Consider the following 19,020-nt stretch of genomic DNA (forward strand, 5'->3'; position numbering starts at 1 on the left):
ATAAAATAAAGTAGATAATATTATATAAATATAATCTTAATTTATTTCTTTTAAACTTAGAATTGGAAATGCAATCAGATATGCTGCTAGTCGATTTTCACACTGCTATAAAGAAACACCTGAGACTGGATAATGTGTAAAGAAAAGTGGTTGAATTCACTCACAGTTCTGCGTGGCTGGGGAGGCCTCAGGAAACTTACAGTCATGGTGGAAGGGGGCGCAGCTCCGTCTTAGCTGGCAGTAGGTGAGAGAGAGAGAGAAAGTATGCATATGAGGAACTGTTAAAACACTGTGAAACCATCAGATCTTGTCAGAACTTACTATCACGAGAACAGCATGAGGGAAACCACACCCATGATCCAATCACCTCCCACCAGGTCCCACCCTGGACTCGTGGGGATTACGGGGACTACTATTCGAAATGAGAATGGTGGGGCAGGGGGAACACAGAGCCAAACCATGTCAGATACGAACTACTGACATACATATTTTGCCTCCTCTCTCTTTTTTTTTTTTGAGACCGAGTCTTGTTCTGTCTCCCAAGCTGGAGTGCAGTGGCACCATCTCAGCTAACTGCAACCTCTGCCTCCCTGGTTCAAGCGATTCTCGTAGCTGAGATTACAGGCGCCCACCACCACACTTGTCTAACGTTTGTATTTTTAGTAGAGACAGGGTTTTGCCATGTTGGCCATGCTGGTCTCCAACTTCTGATCTCAGGTGACCTCAAACTGTTCTCGACTCTGCCTCAGTCTTCCAAATTCTGGGATTACAGGCATGAACCACCACGACTGGCCTTGCCTGCTCTCTTCTATGACGCTTTTTCATCAATCCAAATGACAAATTATAGTTTTAAAATATACTTAGCAGTGGGGCACAGTGGCTCACACCTGTAATCCCAGCACTTTGGGAGCTGAGGCAGGTGGATCATGAGGACAGGCGTTCAAGACCAGCCGGTCTTGAACACTGTGAAACCCCGTCTCTACTAAAGATACAAAAAATTAGCCAGGTGTGGTGGCGCACACCTGTAATCCCAGCTACTCAGCAGGCTGAGGCAGGAGAATCACTGAACCCAGGAGGCAGAGCGTGCAGTGAGTCGAGATCACGCCACTGCACTCCAGCCTGAGCGACAGGGTGAGACTGTGTCTCAAAAAAAAAAAAAAAAAAGAAAGGAAAAAAACAATAATACAACAGTTATAAAGCTGAATACGCACTTACCATGGGTTTGCCAATTTCACTCCTAGGTATTTGGCCATGTGAACTGAAAATTTGTGTTCGTACAATAAAACCTGTGTGTGAATGTTTATAGCAACTTTATTTATGATTGCCCAAACACAGAAAACACCAAACGTCCCTCAACTGAGGTATGAATAAACAAACAATGAAACACTACACTTCGATAAAATGAAAAAAATGACAAGTACAATAACAGACAAATCTCAGATACGTTATGGTAAGTGAAAGAAGCCAGGCTTAAAAGGCTGTATACTGTATGATTCCATGTATATGACATTTTGAAAGGGCAAAACTATAGTGACAAAGAACAGATCACTGGTTATCAGGGGTTGTGTGGGGATAGGGTTGACTATGAAGGAATAGCATGAGGGAATTTTGTGTGGAGGGGAGTTGGAGCTGTTCTGCATTTTGATCGTGGTGATATTTACACAGCTATGCATTGGTCAAAATTCATAGAACTGTACACGCAAAAAGTGAATTTTACTGTATGTAAATTAGAAAATAAATAAAAGCGGAGGCATAAAGTATTCTATTGCTGGAGAGGAAGAGGGAGAGGTAACTGCGCCGTGAGAGATAAGTCTGGATAAATTGCTTGTAGGTTTGTAAAAGTCTCTGAAGCCAAGGTTAAGAAACTAGACATACCTCTAAGCCAAAGCATTTGAAGATCGGAATGTCAAAATGAAAATAATAGTTAGGTGACTTGACTGTTGACAATGTGCACCACAGAGCCCTAGCGTGGCAGGCAGGGAAACCAATTAAGAGGTGACAATGGCTCCCTAAGGGTAAATACCTTATATCTGAAAAGGAATCTATCCATTGAAAATTCTTTCGGTTTCTTTCGTTTACTATATCTTTTTTTTTTTAAAGATATAGTAGCCAGGCTGTAGTGTAGTGGCGCGATCTTGGCTCACTGCAACCTCTGCCTCCGCCTCCTGGGTTCAAGCGATTCCTGTGCCTCAGCCTCTGGAGTAGCTGGGACTACAGGCCCACGCCACCATGCCCGGCTAATTTTTTGTATTTTAGCAGAGACAGGGTTTCACCATGTTAGCCAGGATGGTCTCCAACTCCTGACCTCATGATCTGTCTGCCTCAGTCTCCCAAAGTGCTAGGATCACAGGCATAAGCCACCATGCCCTGCCTCATTTACTCCATCTTAATAAATCTTCATAAGAACCAGTGAGGTTGGAATTATTACCTGCAATTAATAATGCAAAAATTGAAGCTCAGAAAGGCTAAGCGATTTGCTTAAGTTGCCACTACATAACTGTGATTCTAAGACTTGTAGCTTAGTTGTTTCCTTCTTTCTAGTTCTTTTTATTCTCTCTCATGTCATTCTATTCACTTCCTTCCTAGCATTTATCACAATCTGTAGGTTGTCTGTTAATCCTTTTTCTTGCGTATGGTCTGTATGTCCCATTTGACTTCAGGGAAGGAACCCTGTCCCCGCAGCAGCTCTCTGTTGTATCTTCAGAGCATCTCAACAGTGCTTTTGGTACATAATAGTGCTCAAGAAATATTCATTGAGTGAAGAACTAAGTTAGAAAGCAAAGATAAAACATTGTTATAATTGACATATCCTTTTTTTCTTTTTATCTTATTTTATTTTTATTTTATTAGAGACTGAGTCTCACTTTGTCACCCAGGCTGGAGTGCAATGGTGCGATCTCGGCTCACTGCAACGTCCACCTCCCAGGTTCAAGCGATTCTCCTGCCTCAGCTTCCGTAGGTGGGATTATAGACTCCCGCCACCACGCCCAGCTCATTTTTGTATTTTTAGTAGAGATGGGGTTTCACCATGTTGGCCAGGCTGGTCTCCAACTCCTGGCCTCAAGTGATCTGCCCACCTGGACCTCCCAAAGTATTGGGATTATAGGCATAAGCCACCATGCCTGGCCCTTTTTCTTCCCTCTAGAATGTCAGTTACATAGAAGAGGCATATTCTTTTTAATGTATATTCTATCTGCAGTGATGGGGACAGATGTTCCTTGCTCTATGTTTCCTCTCAGTAGCTTTCAAACCTGGCCGTGCAACAGACTCATCTACAGATCTTTTTTTTTTTTTTTTTAAGTCTGTTTTTATCAAAGCAATACAAGTGAAATAACATCTTCATTTATAACACTAAAAAGCAGCCCCCAGCCCTAATCACTGTTACTCTTCAGTCCCCATCACCATCTGACAGTTGAACTCTATTCTTAACACTGGTGTTTACCCTTTCTACCATGAAGCATGCTCACAATACTCTTTCTTGATTTTTCAATATTGGAAATTATCTGCTTACTTCCTGCTATGGAAGAAGAGGACTTAGCTCCCTCACATTACTTCCACTCAGTTTCCTTTATCCTTGTTCTATAATATTATATAAACTACAATATTATAATTTTTGATTTAGTCAATTTTGGTGCTTAGATTAAGATAATTAGGCAATAAATTTTAAGACTAACCTACATGAAATACTATGATTACATTTATAAAGTTTCTGTTTTTAAAATAAATTTTTCCTCCTGTGGTTAATAATTGCTTTATTTTCCATTTGTTTCATTTCTTATATGCCTGCCCATAAGTCATCTACAAATTTGGTCAGAATGGGAATACATCTCTCCATATGATGAAATACATCAGAAATTCTATTGACCCCACTGTGTTTTTTATTCTTGGAGACATCAGTTCCAGAGATATCCATTCTCTTGCTTCAGTCTACACTGGCTGCCTTTTAGGCCTGTGATACGACTGTTATCCTAGAAATTTCTTCTGCTATCATCCTGGATATTCCTCTTTCCTTTCTCCAATGTTTATTCCATGTCTTCATCTTCTTCCTGGACCAAGTTGGGGGTCGGACTGCTATTTCTCGTCGCCCAATAATGACATGCAGATGAACTGGGGAGGAAGAGAGTTTTTATTTCTGTAATCGGTTAAAGGGAGAAGGCCTGGAAGTTATCGCCAGACCAACTCAAAATTACAAAGTTTTCCTGAGCTTATACACCTTCTAAGCTATATGTCTATGTGTAATGTGCATTCATCTAAAGATATCAGTGATTAACTTCTTTTAATCTCTAACTAAGGTCTGAGTCCTGAAGACCTTTCTCTGGCACCTCAGTAAATTTTCTTAATGTAAATGGGTCCAGGTACTGGGGTGACTACCCCTTCTTGTCTCCTGCTAAATCATGGAGGTTTGGGGAGTTCCTTCAGACCTCCAATAAACTTGTTTGTGGAAGCCTGGAGAGTTTCTTCAGATCTCCAATAAAACTTAACTAATCCTAAATGAATCCTGTTAAGAATTTTGTTATTTTTGTCATGTTTTAAGGCCCAGGAAAGGCCTAGGCAAAACTCTTGGTGGACTTTTGTTCCATTTCAGCCTTTGTATAAGGGCACTGGCTTTTAATATTTAACTTAACCACGTAGTCAGTACTAAAACAGTTGTTATGGAGGCCTATGCTAGTGAGACCTGGCCTGCCACAGTCTTTCTCATTTTAAGCCCTCTTTTTGGTGGAAAACACCCTTAAGTATCTTCATGAGAAAAGATTTCATAGAAAGAAAACTTTTTGAGATCTTGCATGTCTGAAAATACTTTTATTCTACTCTTAGACTTCATTGATTGGTTGGTTTTATTGGGAATCCTAGATTGTAAATCATCTCTCCTTGGAATTTAGGATATTGCTCCATTTTCTTCTAGCTTTCAGTATCATTGTTAAGAAGTCCAATGCCTTTCTCTGTTCTCATGTCTGCTGTTTTGTCTGCATTCTGTTATTTTATCTGAAGCATTTAGGAAATTTAAAAAATCTCAGTTGTTCTGACATTTTAGGATTAAGTGCTTTTGTGTGAGTCTTTTTCATTATTTTGCAAGCCACTCATCAGATCCTTTTCAATCTGGAAACTCAGGTCCTTCAGTACTGGGGAAATGTCTTTCTTTGATAATTTTGCCCCCTCCCCCATCTCCTTTTTTCTTTCTGTAGATTAGATGTTTGATCTTCTGAATTGATCCTACATTTTTTTTCTCATATTTTTCAACTGCTTGTCTTTTTGTTTTTCTTTTGAGACTTCTCGTTTTCATTTTATCATCTGGTATTGAATTTTAATTTTTTTTTTTTTTTGACTTTTCAAAGTTCGTTTCTCTCTCTGAATTTTTCTTTAGAAGAACAGCATCCTGTTGTTACTTCTTTAAGGATTGGCAGATCTTATTTTTGACATGACTGGGCAGGGAATCTGTCCATTTTGGAAAATCCCCCCCGCCCCCTACCCAGTACTCACTAGTTATAAAAATACTTTTCCTTAGGCAAGTCAATTTCCCTAAAAGGAATCCTCTAAGATCTTCTCTGGGGGACAGGAACCTGAATACAGTCATTATGGGAGCTTAGAGGAGAAGTCTTATAGTTTAGTATGTAGACTTTCACGTATTCCCTTTACCCCAGTGTGCAGAAGGCACTTTTCTGCTAGGTAATATTCAGCTGTCTCTGTATCTTCAAGATCAGAACTTCTCTAATGACTCCAAGGAGTAAACCTTGTTGTCTCTGGATTGTGGTAGAGTAGTGTGTTACCTAGCTGCTTGGTGGGGTACTAAGTAGGGTATCCCTACTCCTTTTATAGACTTTCAAGCAATCCTGTTGTTTACAGCCTCTTTTCTCAACCATGCCCCCTCAGAGATCCCTAGGCCTGTACCTAGGCACTTTGGGAGGCCAAGAGAGGTGGATCACTTGAGGTCAGGAGTTCAAAACTAGCCTGGCCAACTTGGTGAAACCCTGTTTCTAATAAAAATACAAAAATTAGCTGAGTGTGGTGGCACATGCCTGTAATCTCAGCTGCTCAGGAGGCTGAGTCACCTGGACCTGTGTTTATGCTGTATCAAGGGTTTTCAGGACAGAGCAGAGATAAATGCCTGAGTTCAATACACCATGTTGAACAATTCACTGGTCTCATGCCAAACATACAGACTTTTTTGCCTTTCCAAGTGAGAATCTTTGGGAGTTAATCTGGGAGTCTATTTTTGAAAATATCCTCATGTGATTCTGACAACATCACACATATAAATTCATTATTACAGCACTGTCACACAGGCATACACATTTTACAGTTAACTCTGAAGCCACAATGAAACAGGGATAAGGGGATGAGGAAAAGGACAGGTCAATTCTGAGAAAAGGCCGGGCATGGTGGCTCATGCCTATAATCCCAGAACTTTGGGAGGCCGAGAGAGGTGGATCACTTGAGGTCAGGAGTTTGAAACCAGCCTGGCCAACTTGGTGAAACTCCGTCTCTAATAAAAATACAAAAATTAGCTGAGCGTGGTGGCACATGCCTATAATCCCAGCTGCTCAGGAGACTGAGGCAGGAGAATAGCCTGAACGTGGAAGGCGGAGTTTGCAGAGAACTGAGACCACACCACTGCACTCCAACCTGGGCAACAGTGACTCTGTGTTTAAAAAAAGAAATTAAAAAAAAAAAAAAATATCTAAGAAAAAAAAAAAAAAAAAAGGGACAGGCCTTTAGTGATCCAGGGGCATTTTGGAGAGGGCATGTCTTGATTATGAATGTTGGTGGATTTCTTAATGGCGAGCAGATCAGGGAAACAGGAGAACCGATATTAATTAGAGTACTAGGATGGCCACCTGCTGGCTAGGAAAGATGGTTGGGAGATGGTGTTAATACTTTGACATCTAGTTTGAAGACAGAATAGATGTTTTCTTACTTCAACTCTACTTCATCATCTTTTCTTCCCTCCCCTGCCGACTACCCTGTTATTTTCCTGACACAGATTCAAAAAATAAAGGAAACTATTAAGCCATTTTGAAAATCTGAAATTTGGAAAGCCAAGAGTCCTAAAGAAAATTTCACACAAATGTGACCTTGAGGAACAGTATTCATTCAAGAGAACAATTTTCAAAAAAAAAAAATATATATATATATATATATATCTACTGAAAACGAACACAGCAGCATGTATAGAATAAGGATAGATATGGTTTCCATATTGCATACCTCACCATGATCTCTATTTTAGGAGCAGTATGTGTGTATGGTTAGTTATGAATTGTGGATAGGTATGAATTGTGGATTAGAAAGCAGAGTCACAAATCAAAGGAGTTGGCAGAAAAGAGACACAGATGAAGAAAAAGAGGGAGGGGTAAGTATGGGAACTACTGAACTAAGATGGCACACAACCAAGATTCCTCTTGCAGTCTATACTTTTAAACAGGAAAAAAGGGAGGTGGAGAGATGGGGTGGGGCGTGGATGGTGCTAATCAGAAAAAGTAAAAAGCTTTTCAATCATTTTTTATTACCAACTTAGGTTTGATGTCCACATTATTATTTTCATTTGTCCAGTAAGTAATGCTATTGGAACAAAGTTTGGTATTTGAGAACATGGAATATATACTAAGGTGACACAAAGTGTTTATTAAATGTGTTGCAATGCAATGTGATAATTCCAACAGAGGCAAAAACGTGAAACTGGATTTGCTATATATTTTTGTTTGCTTCAAAAATGCAGCATAGATTTTTGTCACATTCATTTACTTCAAGTACATTCTTTCACAATTGCATTTCCTAGCACAATGACTGGCATATGGTAGACAACTTTTAAGGTTTTGGAATGAATAGGTAAGAACTCAGAGAACAATTGTAGATATGGAAAGATTCTTACTGTTTTTCTAGATTTGGGTTCCTTAAAAACACAAACACACACATGTTGTGTATCAAACAGCTCTGTTTCTACCATACCTTTATTGAAAGCTACTTTCTGCAATTATATAATAACTTATTCATCATCCACATCTTTCGACATTTTGATTCCCTTTGTATAGAGATGGAGAAATCCTAAGGTTCTTGGGAAAGGTATTCAGTCGTGAAGCAATCTCCAAAGTTGTATTTTGGCATTACCTAACTAATGCACAAATTTTCATTCATTTCATTCTTACTGATATTACGTATACTGTAACATTTAATGTTCACAGAAAAGTAACTTCTATTTTAAGAAGTTTACTCACAGAACCATAGTTTGTGCATTAACAGTTACTATGAAATATATATCAAACATTAACCATCATTTTAGAGAATAATTTAAAAACTCTGAAGTAATTACTTTCCTTAACTTTGTCATACCAACATTCTGGGTATAGGCATTGTTGGAAAAATATACAAACCAAAATCTTCCAACCCAGAAATCCTCTCCACAAACGTTAGTAGACAAAACCCTTTTATTATTGAATAAGCATTAAACCAGACTGTGATGCACATCACAGGCAACTTGCTAAGAGATTGCAAAGACAGAAATCTCGCCCTTTTATATAGCCAAGTATATACAACCCATTACATACACGTTTTCAAGATGAACAATAACTAGTCCTCAAGTAAGAGGACCTGACATTTGTGTCAGATATAATTCATCTTTACTTAGTAATTGGGGTGACCGTCTGTGTTAGTTAATTGGTTTTATCTAGAGGAAAAACAAACTTCTCCTGTCTTTATGACGGAAGGTAATTTTGCAACATGGAGCAAGTTGCTCACCGAAGTTAGGCTCCAACGCTCTCACGGAAACTGGGAGATAGGGAGGCATGCTACTCCCTTGATATGTGCAGTATTTCAAAAAAAAAAAAAGAAAAAGAAAAAGAGAAAGAAAAAAAAAGAAGTAAAGAAAAAAGCTTCCAGGTTCCAGAGACATTCCTGATCCAAAAGTTGACAAGACCTTTCTAGTCCTCAAATGGATTTATACACATTTCAAAGAGTTGAGAAAGTACTTAACAATTAAGAAAGTACTTTAGTTTTCTAAGACAAATGCTCGGAGAAAAAGGGACAGGAAATCTCATCCCCCATTTTCAATAGGGAGAATTAAACCTCTTATTTAAAATTTTTATGTTGGTTTTTGTTTCTTTAGCTTTAAAACAGTAGACTTACAAAAAAGTCCGACTAAAGATTTATGTGTTCCTATGTGTAGGGCTGTTCTCTGTGGTTAAATAAATAACCCTGCTTAGAGAAAATATTCACCACTCTTCTTTGGCTCCTACATAACTCAGTTTTTGAGAGGGAGGGGAAATACGGCATTGACGCTATGTGGTTTAACCAATGCAAAAGATACACCGCCTTAAAAAGCCTACTACAGGAACATGGGAGGGTCACACCCTGAATAATGACGAATACCTATCCTACTGTTACTGATCACCTAGTAATAATCTTGTAGTTCACATTACTCATTTTTCACCAAATTCTTTTGGTGAAGGACGCTTCAGAAACGGCCATCACTGAAGAGCAGACCCGTTTGGGTTCTCCACGCATTCTAGACTCCCGAAGAGGTAAGAATTTATTATAGGGGGCTACTCCCAGGACCTGCTGTATGCTTTTAAACATCCATTACAATTCCAGCATTGAGTTTCTAACATTTTTAGGCAGGCTCAGGCACTGGGAGTACAGGATTGAAAGACAGTTCCTCCCCTTAAGGGACTCAGAGTAAACTGGAGTTGCTGAAAACCATTCTAAAGCAATCCACGTTAATAACAGATGCAAGTAAAATGTGGGAACGTGCAGGAAAAAGTGACCAATTCTGAGGCTGAAAAGTGCCTATTTTAGGGGTGGGGGCCTCGCGGCCCTAAAGCGGCTTCCCTTCCTGGAGATTTCAGCTCTGCGGACCGTCCAGCGCCCTGCGGGCACACTTAACATTTTAATCACGCCTCCGCCCCCACTCTCCGAATTCCTTTCCGGCTGCCGACCCGCCGAGTAGTCCCTTCCAGGCGGCCTCAGCTTATCATCCCCGATCCGGCCACTTCCCGGCCACGGCCAGGCGAGCCTCCCAAAGTTTCCTGTGACGCCGTCGTCCGCCTCCGGCCTCATCTCACCCCGGCAGCCCAGGACACCGGCTAGGGAAGAGCAGGTTACCGAGGCGGGGAGAGCGGCACAAACGCGCACACTTCGGGACTCCACCCAGGCTGGTGAGCGAGCCCAGAAGGCTGCGGCTGCAGCTCCGCTCCTCCACTCCCAGGGCCCGCAGCCCGGGTTAAGCGTGCGCCCACCCAGCCCAGGGCCCAAGTCCTGCCCCTTCGGGGCCCGGGCCAATCGGCCGCTCCCCGCCTCCTGGGAGGTAGTGGAGGAGGGGACTGAGGGCCGGGCGGCTGCGCCCGCCTTCCGCTCTTGCCCATTGGCTGAGGCCTCGAGGGTGCCCGGAGACCGGAGTGCAGCGGGATTGGTTGCAGAGGTTCGTGACAGTGGCTCCTATTGGCTGTGGCAGCCCCCGTGACGCGGGGTGGTGACTGGCTCCGGAGTCTGAGGGGCTCCGGCTTGTCAGGTTCTAGGTAGGTGCGTTTCGCGCCGCCGGCGGTAGGCGCTGTTGCCCGGGGCAACGCGGGGGAAGGGGGTAAGAGGAGGGAAGGCAAGCCTAGAGCGGGGGCAACAATCCCTGCCAGCAGAGGGGCACCCGGGATTCGGCCCGAGCGTTCGGGGCTGTGCCGAGGCTCTTCCTCCGCCCTCAGCCAGCGCCCCCGCCAACCCCCGTCCCTGGCTGCAGGGTCATCCGCCCATCCTCCCGCCTGCAGCGCAGCATTCCTGGTTGGGGCTTGGGCCGGGCTACACACCCAGCCCCACGAGGCCTGCCCCTCCCACCACCATCCTGGGACCCGTAGGGTGAGGGGGCGGGTGCCCGCGCGAACGGGCTGTGGCGGGCGCAGTGGCTCCGCCCCGTCGCGGAGTCTGGGGGCTGCTAGGCGTGAGGCGGGGTTGGGAGGGACTGTGGGCACCGCCCAATCTTGCCTGTACCCTCACCCCTTTTCTCGGCGGCACTCATCTCCTGGGCGCCGCCCTCCCGCTGGGGTGGCACCCTCAACCCCTGGTGTTCTCCCAATCCCTTCCTACCTCTGGAGCCCTGCAGTCTCCCTTGACCCGCTGGGTCCTCCCCCAGCTCTCCGCCTGTCACTTTCTCCCGCTTTTATCCCCTACCTCATCTTTCTCCTCCGGTCTTGGCCAGAGGCGTCCTCCAAGAGTCTACTTAAGAGATCTTAAATGTGAAGCTAGTGTTGTCGTTGGTAATTTCTGCTCTGTGGTCTCTTTGCAGGTTAGAATTGGGGAGATGTTTGGAGGCACCTTCAGGGGTCATCTTTCTGCCTTACAGTTTCCCTTAGCATCGACTTTCTGAATACGCTCATTGGGTTGTGTTGGTAGGGGCAGGGTACTTCTTGCATAAATTGAGGACTTTACTGTGAGATGGGCACTTTGTACGTTTGTGATTTTGCCATCCACTGTAGTGCAATCCAAAATCTAATAATTTGTTAAGGCTGTTAGCCTTACATTTTTCCTTCGCCTTATGGTTAAAAAAAAATAAACTTTTTAACCTTTTTAATTCAGAAGTTGCGTATATTAATGGTGGTCTCACTATCACTGACATAAACTGCTGTAAAAGTGTACTGCCATTTTCCTTTTATCCAGATATTTTAAGATAATAAATTTCTCAGATGAAGTCACCGTATATAGAAGTGTAATGGAAAAATAATTAAGAGAATAGATCAAAACTATTTTAATGATTAAAGATTAGAAAATACTTTTCAATTCATATGTGGAATGAGAATAGGATTAAAAAAAACTATTGCAAAATCTATAGTGCAGTATTTGTAGTCCTGGTATATATACCTATGTTGCTTTTAAGAAGACATTTGTGAATAGCTGCAGGTTTGTCAGTCAGGAAGGCAGAGTGTATCTTTTTGTAGTCCAGGAAAGCTTTTCTGCTGGTACTTTTGAGCCAAGAGAATTATGCTTCCAAAGATGCTGGTAATATATTAAGAGAGTACATAGGCATACTTCTGTTTTCATCTTTGAAAGACCTTTGGTGAAGATCTGTTTCTCTTCTGCATTGATTGTTGATAAATTACATTAAATCACATTAAATATACATCATCTAAAACTATATAGTGTCAAGTTGATGCAGCTTCTGCACTACTTCAAAGGTTGATGTCATTAGTTCAGAAGAAAGAATTCAGGTTTTGGTAGACAAATCACTTACATTTCATCTTCGATCTAGATGTTACTGTAACTCTGGACTGTGAACATTTCAAATTTACCAGTTTTTTCTCACCTTAAAATTTTACTATGAAAAATTTCAAACAATGCAGAAGAGTCGAGTTGAACCCACCACCTATGTATTTAGCAATAGCGATTTCAAGGCTACTGTTATACAGTAAACATTAAGGAATAGAGGAACTGAAATGATCAAGCTTAAAAAGCAGCATATGTGGCCGGGCTCAGTGGCTCACGCCTGTAATCCCAGCACTTTGGGAGGCCAAGGTGGGCAGATCACTTGAGGTCGGGAGTTGGAGACCAGTCTGACCAAAATGGAGAAACCCGGTCTCTAATAGAAATACAAAATTAGCCAGGCGTGGTGGCGCATGGCTGTAATCCCAGCTACTCAGGAGGCTGAGGCAGGAGAATCGCTTGAAACTGGGAGGTGGAGTTTGCCATGAGTGGAGATCGCACCATTGCACTCCAGCCTAGGCAACAAGAGCGAAACTCCGTCTCAAAAAGACAAAAAAACAAACGAACAAAAAACCACAAAAAGCCCAGCATATGTATATACATGTGTATGTAGTATATAGTATATGTGTATATACACACCACCAAATTATAAGGTGCTTATTTTTGTTTGTAAGTGGGGATTGTACTTACTAAAACTATACTAACTTAATTACATGAGACTATTCAAAGCAATCTTGTGAGTGAGGTAGGAAGTCATCATCTTTGTAATTAAGGCCCAAATGAGTAAACTGCATTTTGGTGATCAGACAAAAGGAAATCTGATGAACTTGTTATACAAATAAAAGTTTTGCTTCAAAATTGGACTCCTGTGTAAACAGATTATAGTTTTGTACTTGATTTATAAATAAACATCTTTTGGAGGGAAGTCTAAGGGACTATCAGTTATGTAAAATTTGGTAACAGACGATAAATTGGGTCAATCTTATGTCTGTTCATTTGGAATAAGAATGTATTTTTGTAATAGAAAAAGCTTACAAATGTGAATTTCTTTTAGTAGAACTGCTTCATGGAGACTGAAGTAATTAGATTTAAGTCAGTATTTCAATAGGACTCAACTATCTTGGGTGTTGTCTCATGGTTCTGAGGAATATTTTGATACAAAACCTCAATTTATAGTAAAGGAGTAAGTGGAAATGGGTATAAATTCACACATTTGTATATCTGTGATTTTTCTATACCTGGGAAATTCCTGCACACCTCTTTAAGTATTTGAATCTTGCTTTTTAGTTTTTGCATACCCTAAATCTGTTTTTCATACTTCCTTCATTCATATAGTAGTTTCTTAAATATTAAGGGCTATGTCTCAGAATTTATAGATCTCTGGATTGCTTTATACTGTTTTTCCAGATTTCATTTGTCTTTGTTATGCTTATGTATGGTTAACCTATCATGCTATTGATAGACTAAAAAAAACAATTAGGTCACAGTTTTAGAACTTTAGTTGTAGATTCAGTAAATTCAGAAACAACTGGATTTTTTAAAATCAAGGCTCCAATTTTCCCTTCCCTCCCTACCTCCTTCCTTTTTTTACTCCTTTTCTTTCCTATTTTTATTTGATTATAAATGTTAAATGCCTTACAATCGATTCAGAAAAGTATGGAGAAGAAAATGAAGTCACCCATCATTCTACCATAGTTAATGATTTGGAAACTAACAGAAACTTGGATTTCTTCTGTAACACTCTACCAATTATTGAGACTTTATGGTTTTCATTTCAGTGTATCTGCATTCACATCAAAATTTGTAAGAGTTCTTGAACTTGAGGCTGTTACCTTAAATTAGTAGAGGGCTCCTAGATCTGGGGGAAAAAAATGGAAAAGAATAAATAGAGGACAGATTAGAGTCAGAACAAAGGAATTACACCCAAGCAGTTACTTTTTCTTATTCTGTAAGTATAAATATTTTAGTTTACCATATAAAACTGCTGTATGGCTGACAAAATATGGGGCCATGTTTTTTCTTTGGAATTCAAAATATCTAGGTAAAACGAACTTTTCTTGGTTCTTTTCAATAAATATTTCAGATTTCTCCATTTTTGGAGGATATTACATAATTCAGCTTTAAAAAATTTAATGTGCATGATTTGTAATTATTTTTTAAATATTCATATCAGACAATTACTAATTTTTAGTCTTTTCATCACCACCATTCATTATAAACTTGATATTGTCACTTTTTTTAGTAGGTATTAAAAGACTGGACATTTTATGTAGGTGTTCCTTGCTGGGTTGCAAAGTGTGGTGAAAAGAAGAGCCATTTATTTTAGAGTCAGATAATCTGGGAAAAGAAGAGCCATTTATTTTAGAGTCAGATAATCTCTTCTGTGGGATCTTGGACAAGTTATTTTATCTCTTTAAGTTATAATTTTCTCCTCTATTCAATAGGGATAGTAAAATTGCTGCACTAGCTTGTTACATAGAAGAAATGAGACAACGTAGGTAAGATTTAGGAAGTATTGAACTGACTTTAGGAAGTATTCAACTTCTGTATTCAGTTCTTTACATGATAACATTGATTTTATCTCTTCTCGTATTAATGTGTTTATTATACCATCCACAAAGTCCTTGTTTCACACATAAGAAATTAAAATATAATGTACATTAAATTTACTTAAGTTGAATGACATTGGCATTTATACAAATAAAACAATTAGAAATATCTCAGATTAGCTGTTCTTTTTATAAATCTTATATTATTATATCTCAGTAGAAATAATTATAAATTTACGTTAAATGATTTTTAACCCCAAAATATCTCCAGTTTGTCTGGATTCCTGATTTATTTTTCTTTTTCCCTAGATGATCATGTGTTTTTGAATGGTTGCCCTAAATTCCTTTCATTTAAACCACAGGTATTAGCTACACGTTACTGTCTTAAATCTCTTAAGTAGTGCCCCTGCAAGCACATTTTCTCAATCTGTTTAAAATTTAAACTTTATTTTTAAATTTAATAATACCCTTATCTGTATATTAGTTGTGTCTTTTCCACCTCCTACTGAAACATATGATTATTTTTTAAGGAGCAGTATTTTACAGATATCCCTATTTTAGATTTGTGTGTTCTCTAAATATAGGGTTCCGATTCTTAAAGAACATACAGTTTAAATGGGCAGACCAGCCTATAGTTATTCTGTGTAGAGAAGCAAGCACTAAACTGAGTTAGGAGTTGAACTAGAGTCCATATGGTCTCATCCAGCAGTAAAACAGATTTTTGTGATTCAAGTCAGTGTTTCTCATATTTTTTTCCATCCAGGTACAAGATATTTACATGTGTGACATATTCCACTGTGCAGTTTTCTAGCATGCAAGCTCTAATTCAGTCTCTCTCCTATTCAAGAAAGCATATTAGAATGCAGATGATTGAGAGTGACATCATTATGGGTATAAACTTGAATCTACTCTGATTTATTGGAGAAAGTGAGTCATTAAAAAATGTGGGCTGGGTGCAGTGGCTCATGCCAGTAATCACAGTACTTTGGGAGGCTGAAACGAGAGGATCACTTGAGCCTAGAAGTTTGAGAACAGCCTAGGTAATATAATGAGACGCCACTCTACAAAAAAAATTAAAAAATTTAGCCAGATGTGATGGCATGTGCTTGTACTACTACTAAGGAGGCTAAGGCAGGAGGATTCCTGGAGCCCAGGAGTTCAAGACTGCATTGAGCTATGATTGCAGCACTGTGCTTTGGCCTGGGCAGCAGAGTGATTCCTTGTCTCAAAAAAAAAAAAAAAAAAAGTGTCTAAGTATTGGTAGTAACAAATACTGAAGACATACCTTACAATTCTATAGTTGGGACCCAAGTTATTTCCACGTTTTCCTGAAGTGAATGTCCCACTAGTTTTTCTTATCATTCTTATAGTGCTACAGATGAAAATATTGTTACACTAATTTTATGTAATTAATAAGAGTCCTACATTTAAAAGTTAGAATAACTTAATATTTTAAAATATTTAGCTAACAGTACCTCATTTTACTTGCAAAAAGGCTATTTCTGTATTGGGACTTAAGGTTTTAGGAAAAGTGGAAACAGTACTAGAATTTTTATTTTCTAGGCACTTAGAATATAAAAATGCTCTTTGCAATGGCTCAGTCAGAAAAGTATCTTTGCATTACTATGAATAGAGCTTACTTTTAAATCAGTCATCCTATGTGGAAGCACCACATATAATATACAGTTCTAAGTGAAGACTTAGAAAAACTATGTTCAGTAGACCTTTGATATTTGCAAGTGGTATTTCTTGAAACCTTTGTGAATCTAGGATACAGCCACCTCCATAAAGTGTAGTCAGATTTAGTGGAAAAGTTTAAGTGATCCCTTCAGACTCGTACAATCCTATAAGTAGGACTCGAGTCTTTAAAGCTATTAATTGTTTTGCTTCTAAAATGAAGACCAGACAACTTTGCATTACATTATTTGTTTACGGGCAAGGTTCTTATTCTTGCCCCTTGTGTCCTATAGTTTGCGGAATAGAAGAGCATTTCTGGCTTAATCACAAAGCTTCCTGCATTGTCACAAGGTTTAGTCCTTGGTCGCTCTAAGGCTTTTCTGTATGCTGCTGTCTCTTGGATGTTTTCTCCGTGGAGTTGAACACTTCTGTAGCATGTGTCCTTTCTACTCTCTGGATGTCTTCAGCTTGGGAGAATTTCCCAAGCTTCTGTGGATTGATGGGGCTCTCTTGTTAATTTCACATTATACAAAGAAAAGTGCATTTGACTCTTCTAGCAGTGTTCAGGGTTTTTGTTGTTGTTGTTGTTGTTTTTTGAGACAGAGTTTTACTCTTGTTGCCCAGGCTGGAGTGCAATGGTGCAATCTCAGCTCACTGCAACCTCCACCTCCGGGGTTCACATTATACAAAGAAAAGTGCATTTGACTCTTCTAGCAGTGTTCAGGGTTTTTGTTGTTGTTGTTGTTGTTTTTTGAGACAGAATTTTACTCTTGTTGCCCAGGCTGGAGTGCAATGGTGCAATCTCAGCTCACTGCAACCTCCACCTCCGGGGTTCAAGCGATTCTCCTGCCTCAGCCTCCTGAGTGACTAGGATTACGGGCATGCACCACCATGCCTGGCTCATTTTTTTGTATTTAGTAGAGATGGGGTTTCACCATGTTAGTCAGGCTTGTCACGAACTCCTGACCTCAGGTAATCCACCTGCCACAGTGGCTGACGGCAGTGTTCAGTTTTGATAACAAATGTGTCAGTAGCCACCCTAGCAGCTATACCACATCTTGTTTTTTGAAAATATATGGTATCAGCTGGGCACTGTGGCTCACACCTGTAATCCCAGCACTTTGGGAGGCCGAGGTGGGGGGATCATCTGAGGTCAGGAGTTTGAGACCAGTCTGGCCAACGCGGTGCAACCCTGTCTGTACTAAAAAAATACAAATATTAGCTGGGTGTGGTGGTGCGCACCTGTAATCCTAGCTCCTTGGGAGGCTGAGGTGGGAGAATAGCTTGAACCTGAGAGGTGGAGGTTACAGTGAGATGAGACCGTGCCATTGCACTCCATCCTGGGCAACAAGAGCGAGAAACTCCATCTCAAAAAAAAAAGTAATAATAATAAATTAAAAAAAAGAAAATATACAGTGTCTTGACTTTCTCTTGAATTTTTTTTAGAATTACATGCTTTCTATGTACTTTCTTATATAGGTTAACCATTATTTAAATTTTCACTAAGATTTTACAAACTTTGATTTACTAGGAGCAAAGGAAATATTTTCAGGTATCACCTTTTTTCTTTGTTTCAACATATAAGTGTGTGATGGACTTTCTAATATGGAAAATCCAGTCACTATCACATTTGCCATCCATTCTGAATCTACTCCAAATGTATATATTTGGCTAAGGTACCATTACTTTGTGATGCCTGTTTACTTTTTATATATTTAATAAATTTGCTATAGTGGCGTAATTAAGGGGAACTAAACGATGTTGTTTCAGATAATTATTAATGATAAAAAATGGCAATAGGTAATTATAGGTCAATATAACTAATTAATATGATACTATATAATTATCTAGTTAATGATAGATCAGTATTTCAATTATAAGCATTTATGCTGGGGATGATGTATAAGAATCTTTAGGTAGATTTATATACAATAGAAACTTTTTACAAAGGAAGAAGCCAATTTCTTTCTCCTACACACACACACATTTTTTGTTTTGTTTTTATATAGTTCTTTTTTCTCCCCTCCTCAACATTTTAACCTCTCAGGTAGAGATAGTTTCTGTCAATATAAGTCTTAAGTCTTTTAGTAAATTATATGGCTTCAGATACAATGGTGGTGGCACCAACATTTCTTTAGTGCCTGCTAAAAGTGCGATGCACTTTTGTACATTTCTTTTGAATTTATGAATTTGATGGCTTGCATGTTCTTTTTGTGATCTGGAACCAATTTTAGGTCATATCATTTATCCAAGGAGACCCAGTTATAAAATGATACTGAGATTTGAACTTGGGTGTTTCATACTTTAAACCTGAAATAAATGTGAATGGTAAAAGTCTAAATATAGTAAACTATTAATGGTCCTGGATTTAATAGAAGTTTCCGCTATTTGGGAGCGACTCTAAAGGTCTATGTTGAAATATTTGCAGTTTTGCTGAGATTACTTCCTCTTATTAGAAGCAAGACCCTAACATATTCATGCTCCTGGCTGTCTGTGTCTATATTTTGCTTTGGCTTTGTTCTGTTTGAGATTGTCCTATACTATAAATTATGTGAAGTTATAAAATGTTTCTTTTTAAAATAATTTCCTGATAAAGAAAGCCAGCTGCTAGAAGTGGAGAGAG

At 39.6% G+C, this 19,020-nt stretch overlaps 1 protein-coding gene across 1 annotated transcript in view; it reads left to right on the plus strand.

Moving 5' to 3' along the window:
- The first annotated feature begins 9,334 nt into the window (after positions 1–9,334).
- Positions 9,335–19,020, plus strand: part of FER (fer (fps/fes related) tyrosine kinase) — a 435,538-nt gene continuing 425,852 nt past the window's right edge. Inside the window, exon 1 of the mRNA XM_011949316.1 lies at positions 9,335–9,512. The gene's annotated coding sequence lies outside the window, so the exon portion shown is untranslated. The remainder of the gene's footprint in view (positions 9,513–19,020) is intronic.

This window comes from Colobus angolensis, unplaced genomic scaffold (genome assembly GCF_000951035.1).
Source record: "Colobus angolensis palliatus isolate OR3802 unplaced genomic scaffold, Cang.pa_1.0 Scaffold298, whole genome shotgun sequence".
NCBI lineage: Eukaryota > Metazoa > Chordata > Mammalia > Primates > Cercopithecidae > Colobus > Colobus angolensis.